Below are 7,471 nucleotides of genomic sequence, written 5' to 3'. Positions count from 1 at the left end.
CCTCCTCATCAAGTCACTCTTCCAAGCACACCCATACATGTACTCAAAAGTATGCACCCCATCCTACATCAAAGTCCCTGACCTCAGCTCCTCAATGCATAAGATCTTCTAAGTCTGCCATAATATGAAGTCCCTAAAAGTCACAACCTCATTTCATCATGAGCTCCATGATTCATCTCCAACCAACATCCTAGCAAGCATACATGTCTCGGCCCAAAGGTCTCTGCAAGATGCCTTAGCTCTCCATGTAGTAGGAATGCTCCATAGTCTGCTCACAAGTTCAACCAAGTCCATGTCCTTGTTGTACAAGAGTGAACAACATCTCCATCGTCTCATAGATAAAACATCTCCATGTCACATCAGCAAATCCACCATCATAACATCCCTGCCTTGGCACTCCTCATTGGATGCCCATAAATCACACCTCTACAAGTGCTCCTGCATAACGTCCCTACATAAGACTGCCATGCTCCATGTCTCCAACTCGATGTCCATGACTCAAGTTGCCCATGTTGTCCAACTAGGTAGACCCACCACAACAATCGGTCATCCTCATCAAGCCTGCAACTCAGTCTAGTGAACTCGGTCACCCAACCATATCATCATCACACGAGTCTCTTCCACCATGGCTCCCCCACTGAAGCTTCCACCAAGACTTCCTCTTGGTATCGGCCATGAGGAGTCCACCAAAGTACCACCATACTCAAGTGTGTGCCCTTCTCCAATTTGCACATGAGTCATGCCAGGCACTTAGTCAATTCCTCCATATGGCTAAAGCATGACCCATTCTTCCACAACGATCATCACGTTCCTCCCTTGTCACGGGCCTTTGTACCTTCTACCATAAGGTCACAAACAACCCCAAAAAGTCCTGAAACAGTCAATGATTCTTTGCTTTCGATACACGGTCTCTTCGTAGACATCCATGGTAAGATCCTCCCTTGCATTAGCAAACTGACTTTGCTCTTCCCTGCATACGGTTCATCTTCCAAAGTCTCACTGAGACACAAGTATCAATACTTACTTCATCATGAGGCTCTTCCATGTGAGTTTCCTCATCCACCAATGTCTGTAAGCTGCACGACCCTAGTCCAACCTGATCAATCTCAGGTTCCTTCTCCATCGTTGTCATATCTGCAACATCCTCATCGCACTCTGCAGCTTTCCCTTCAAGTGCCCCAATCAAGTACCCATTGACTTCTTCTATCGGACTAAGCTTCCAGACATCAGCCTAATTGTTCTAGTAGTAGTCTCCAAGTCTGTCAATGTAGTCAAGCTCATCATGCTCTATTACAATGACCTTGTTACCAAGAAAGTCTTCCTTTTGTGTATACTTCCAATCTGCATACTCGTATTGGTCCTTGAGTTATTCAAGTTTTTCCTTTATCTTTGCATAGCCTTTCCACATCTGCATGCTTTTGGCCTTCATAGAAGCCCATTTAGAACTCCATTTCTCCATTTGTTCCAATACCTCTTTCAGAAAATCCTTTCCTGCATTATGGGTAGATTCACCTGTCATAACCTGAGGTCCTTTCGCCATCTCTGCCATATGCTTTCCTTGCAAACCTGAATCACCTTCCAGATTTCTGATTCAGCTCTGATACCACTTGTCACGATAGTACAGTGGGATCAGCTCCTTATCATCAATCAGCTCTGATACCACCTGTCATGCCCCTACACTGGCGGTACTCTTCCAATCGCACTATAGGAGGTGTGGCACCACCGACCCTTTTCTTTTCACCAATACTCACGGTCATGGACTATGCCTTACATCTATACTTAGTTTAATTTTCAACAACTAAGCATATCTTTCGTTATACGATTGATTATATTAACTTCATTAAACATTAACATGAAATACACAACAGTATAACTGGGAGGGGCAACTCCCTATGAGGAGTTTGCCCGTAATAATAATAATAACAGTTTACAATATACAAGTTAAATCTTGAGGAAACCCCAAATTTACACTTAGAATATTTTTACAATCATTGGCACAACTCGGTTAGCCCAGCTCGTCAGCATGCTGACACAGTCACCCGCACGACTCTTGCCCAACTCGCCGTTTGCCTATGCACGTTCACCCGAATGCGTTTTGTTCAACTCATCAAACGCTCCCACCAAACGTCCAACTCATCCACCGGTGGGTTGTGTCACCCGTGTCACCCGTTCAAGACTTCACTCGGTTCATTGTTCGACCAACTCAGGTCGTTCAAACAGACGCCCTGCCGTGCCCTTGAACAACTTCCTGAACGACCATTTGAACGGACGCCCTATCGCACCCTCGAACGACCTCGAACGATCTTGCTTGAACGCCCTCGAATGACCCTTCACACGACTTTCCTGCACGATGCCCTCGTCCAATGACTTCGCACAACTTTCCTGCATGACGCCCTTGCTCGATGACTTCGCATGACTTTCCTCCACGACGCCCTCGCCCGATGACTTCGCACAACGTTTTTGCACGACGCCCTCGCCTGATGACTTTGCACAATGCCCTCGCCCGATGACTTCGCATTACTTTGTCTCGGCTTGGTGCTTCGATCTGTGTCTGCCTGCACCTTCGCCTAGATTTCAGACCAACTTATACTTCTTCACCTTTCCACCCTTGGACGCTTAGAAAGCTTGGTTGATTGATGCCTTAGCTCCATGCCAAGCCATCCTACATATATGGCTCGCCCAAAAATGAACCAACGCGTCCTCTTATTGGCCAACCTTCACACTTCACTGTTTTAACTCCTGAACGGGCCGGCTCACCCATCGGCCAACCCAACTATGTGTCCAGCGTTTGGTTCACTTGCTCGTCGGCTCGCTCTCCCATCGGCTTGCCTGCTCATCGGCTCGCCCGGGACCGCCCACGGGTATATACACCAAATGCTCCACAACTCGGTCGCAGTTTGCCCACCGTGTCGTAGCTCTTCACTAGCGCATTCCCACCTGCAGCTCATGGTCCTTACACCTATGGAGTCGTCATTGCACTTATCTATCGTTGCTGAGATTCCTAGGTTTTTTAGAATCTATGAAGATGAAGCGGTTGAACAATTACTCGATCAGGGTACGGTTCCCCCCCTCACCAGAGCTCGAATCTCATGATTTGCATGGAGTGGCATCCAAAGACGTGGTCATCGATGCTGAAACAGGCATCTTCGTTCGTCTCTACCTCCCTCATGTCCATGTGATAGATGAAAAAGAAAAATTGCCACTGCTTGTTTATGTTCATGGAGGGGGTTTCTGCGTCGAATCCGCTGCTTCACCTGTGTATCACAACTATCTTAATAAGGTGGCTGCAGAATCCAAGGTGATTTTTATATCGGTGGAGTACAGGAGATCTCTTGAGCATCACTTCCCTGCGACTTATGACGATTGTTTTAGTGTTCTTGAATGGCTTGACCGTCAAGCAGAGGCACTGGCTAGGGTGTTTGTGCAACCGTGGCTCACTTCGCACGCAGATTTTAGCAAGGTGTTCGTGGCAGGTGATAGTGCAGGAGGCAACATCGTGCATTGGTTGGGAATACTTGTGAGTGGAAGGAATTTGGATGGCCTGTATTTCCAAGGGGCCATTTTGGTTCACCCCTTCTTTGACGCAGAAGAACGAATCGAAGGCACGGGGGTGGTGGCAGAGGGTTTTAAAAAGTTGTCGAATGCACTATAGAGCATCGTCCTCCCTGTAGGAGCCGATATGGACCACCCCTTTTCTAACCCAATGGGACCCCGTTCTTCTGATCTGTCGATTTTGGTGTACAAACGAATGGTTGTATTTGTGGCAGAGAAGGATCTGCTCACAAATCACGCTGTTTCATACTACGAAGCTTTAAAGAAGGCCGGCAAAGACGCTGATTTGGTGATGTCAGAAGGCGAAGGCCATGTTTTCCATCTCATCAATCCCAATTCTGAGAATGTGCCCCTCATGTTGAAACGCATTTCGGATTTCATGCATTTCTCCTCTAATTAGTCTAACAACTCACATAATTCTGTATAAAGAGCAAATCCTATATATGTGGCTTTGGGTTATTTAATCTTTTTTGCTTTAAAGGGTAAAAAGGAATAAACAAATTAGTTGTCTATCGAGGCTATAAATTAGTTTGGATGGTAAATTTCTAATCAGAGTTTGGTAAAAAAATTTAAAAATCAAAAAGTATTTGAATTATTTTTTTATGGTGGAAATGGATTCAAGATCATCAAAAATTTTTAAGACATCCAAAATTCTGAAATTTGACAAGCTATAACCCAGATTTTCAAAAAATTCTGCATAATTTCTATTATTTTTCCAAACTAATTTGTGAATTCTTTAAACTACGCATTTTTTTTATTATTCTACTTATATGACTATAGATTTTTTTAATTATAATTATAATTTTTTTTAATTAAAAATGTACACTAATAAAATACTATATAAAATAATTTAATTATTATTTTTATATATTTAATTTTAAATATATAACTTAAATTTATAAAATATTAAATTTATTTATATATTTAAAAACACTTTTTTAAATAAATAAATATCAAATTTACTTAAAATTATATTATCAAACTTAAAAAACCAATATCAAACTGAATTGAACAGTTAAAGATATATTACAAATATGTGACGGTCATATCATTCTAAGACACCATATCTTTTAGAAAATTATATCATAAAATAAAATAATGAATTTTGAAATGTGGTTTTTACAATTTAGTGGTATGGAGAAGAAGATGTGATAAAATTAGTTAAAAAAATATGATAAAAAATATAAATATAAATAAATAAATAAATATATATATATATATATATATATATATATATATATATATATATATAGATAATAATAATTTTTTTAATTTAAATAAAATATATTTATATTAATTATGTTTATTTGAGATAGGATTTTTATTATTTTAATTTAATTATTGAATAATAGTGATTTAATTTTTATGAAATATTATTAATAATAGTCACAAATCAAATGGTGAGATTTATTTTTAAAGTAGTTATGTCTTTCTTGTCTTTTTAATTAAATTGATTAATTAAAAAAAAGTGTGATATGAACATGTGCTATAGGAACATGAGTTTTTATTTGTAAGTTAAAAATATCGACAATAAAGTGGGAGTCAATTTCCATGGTTAAAAAAATAAATAGTAGAATATAAATAAATTATTTTAATATAAATAAATAAAGTAATTGAAACTAAAAAAATTATGGTCAAATATTTAATGTTGTACTACTTAGTGTGAGGGAGATGCATAATTCTTTTCATGCTCAATATGAAATTGACATGTGGAATATATATAAAAAATAAACATAAATTCATTTAATGCTCAATATCAAGTTGACATGTGGCATATATATAAAAAAAATGAATATAAATTCATTTAACTCTCTTTTATCATAAATGTTGAGGGGTTAAGTCCATGCAAGTTAAAACTACTTAATATATGGTTGTTTATGGATGACCATGGTTGATGGTAGTTGACTAGCATAGATCTATATTAACCATGGTAGTTGACTAGCATAGATCTATATTAACCATAGATCTAGCAAGCTACGAGAAGGATGAAAACTTTTGAAGTGCAAACCACCATTTTTATATTGTAAAACTTGAAAAAAAGATGTTTGCATCTCTTGATATTTGATCTCTCTCAATGCTTAGTGCTTCATAGATAGTGGTCTCTCTCTCACACATGATTTAAATTGCATTTTTGAATGTATAAATGAATCTAATGCCTTTAAAAGTCACTTGTTTATTTGGATTGTGTAATCTACACAACTTAAAACTTGTAATTCTAACAAATCTTTGCAGTGTTTTAGGCAAAACTCACTAAAAATATTTACATGAAAATGGGCTAAAATGTAAAATAGTGAGATTAATTTCCATAAAAATTATTTTTTCCAATTGCTTTATATCATATAGTGCAGTGAGATATTTTATTTATAAACTACATTGTATACACTAAAATGATTTTATGTTATTAATACATTTTTTAATGCATGTTAAAAAAATTTAACCCTACATATTGAAATTTTTTATTTATGACCTACACTGAATATTATTATTATTATTATTATTATTATTTTAAAGGTAACATATTAATTTTATATTAAAAAATTAAGTGAATTAAACCTCCCTTTTCTTATTCTTATAAACATATTTTTTTTTTACTTTTAATTACTTATTCTCTTTGTGGATTGAAATATTTTAATATGGTCCCTCTCTACGAAGTTGATATTAATATAAATTAATTGGATTTGATATTCAAATAATTTATTTAAGTTCTTTATTGGAAAATTAAGAGTTATATATTTTTAACATTAAAAGAGAAAATATGAAATTTTATTACTTGTTTTCCTTCTAAATTTGTTATAGAATTATGTTACTTTATGGATATCAAAATATTTTATGTATGGATGAAAGTGAGAGAGAAGAATTTTTATATCTCCTTCATATTAGGCTATAATATCAATGAGTGGCATCCAAATGCATAGTGATTGATCCTGAAACGTGCGTCTTCATTTGTCTCTACCTCCCTCGCACTAGAGGTCGAGGATGGAAAAGGCAGAGTCCTAGTGCTTTTGTACATTCACGAAGGACTGAATCAAATTTGTTGCTTCACTTGTGTATTAGAATTATCTTAATAAGTGGCTATATAAGCCAAGGTGATTTGTATATTGATGGAGTATCGAAGAGCTCCTAAGCATTGCCTCCCTACCACTTATGATGTGTGTTCCAGTGTTATTGAATTGATTGATTTCCCAGCAATGGCACTTTAAAAGGTGCTTATGGATCTGTGGCTCACTTAACACAAAATTTTCAGTGTGGTCTTCTTGGCAGGTCATAGTGTAAGAAAACATTGTGCATCAGGTGGGAATCCTTGCAAGTGGAAAGAAATGGGATTGCATATGTTTCTAAGGGGCCATTTTGGTTCAACCCTTGTTTGACACATTAGAAAAAATACACGTAGTTAGGACAAGCTCAACCTGAGGACTATCTACACTCACAATTTGATTACTTCAATGTGAAAAAATATACATTTATATTATTATCAATTAGTTGAGGAGTTTCAAAAACCTCCTCATAAATAGGATCTAGAATGTAATTAAAACCCACAAACTTAATGAGATACATCAAGAGTCTAACAAAAATAATCTATAATTCTCCACATTTTTCGATTATTATAAGCCCCCTGGCCCACCCCCCTTAATGGAGAAATGTGTTTTCTACACACCTAACATAGTTCTAAATGGTTCATACTTTTCCTTTCCAATTGTCTTTGTAAAGATGTCAACTATATTATCATTGGTATTACAATAAATTAAAGTAATTTCTTTACACTCCATATTTTCCCTAACAAAATGGTAATGAGTCTCAATATGTTTTGATCTTGCATGATACACAAGATTGTTGGCCAATTTGATGGAGATTTGATTGTCACACTAGATATTTTTTTTATGTTTTATGTACTTCTCCAACATCTTCAAGAATTCGTCGC

At 36.7% G+C, this 7,471-nt stretch overlaps 1 pseudogene; it reads left to right on the top strand.

Moving 5' to 3' along the window:
• The first annotated feature begins 3,019 nt into the window (after window positions 1–3,019).
• LOC149239624 (tuliposide A-converting enzyme 2, chloroplastic pseudogene) lies at window positions 3,020–3,652 on the top strand (annotated as a pseudogene).
• The last annotated feature ends 3,819 nt before the right edge of the window (window positions 3,653–7,471 follow it).

The sequence above is a fragment of the Pinus tabuliformis genome, chromosome 8 (genome assembly GCF_031772625.1).
Source record: "Pinus tabuliformis cultivar Carrire ecotype Pingquan chromosome 8, CPIR1, whole genome shotgun sequence".
Classification (NCBI taxonomy): Eukaryota; Viridiplantae; Streptophyta; class Pinopsida; order Pinales; family Pinaceae; genus Pinus; species Pinus tabuliformis.
The sequence above is the reverse complement of the archived record's forward strand: the minus strand, read 5'-3'. Positions and strand labels throughout refer to the sequence as shown.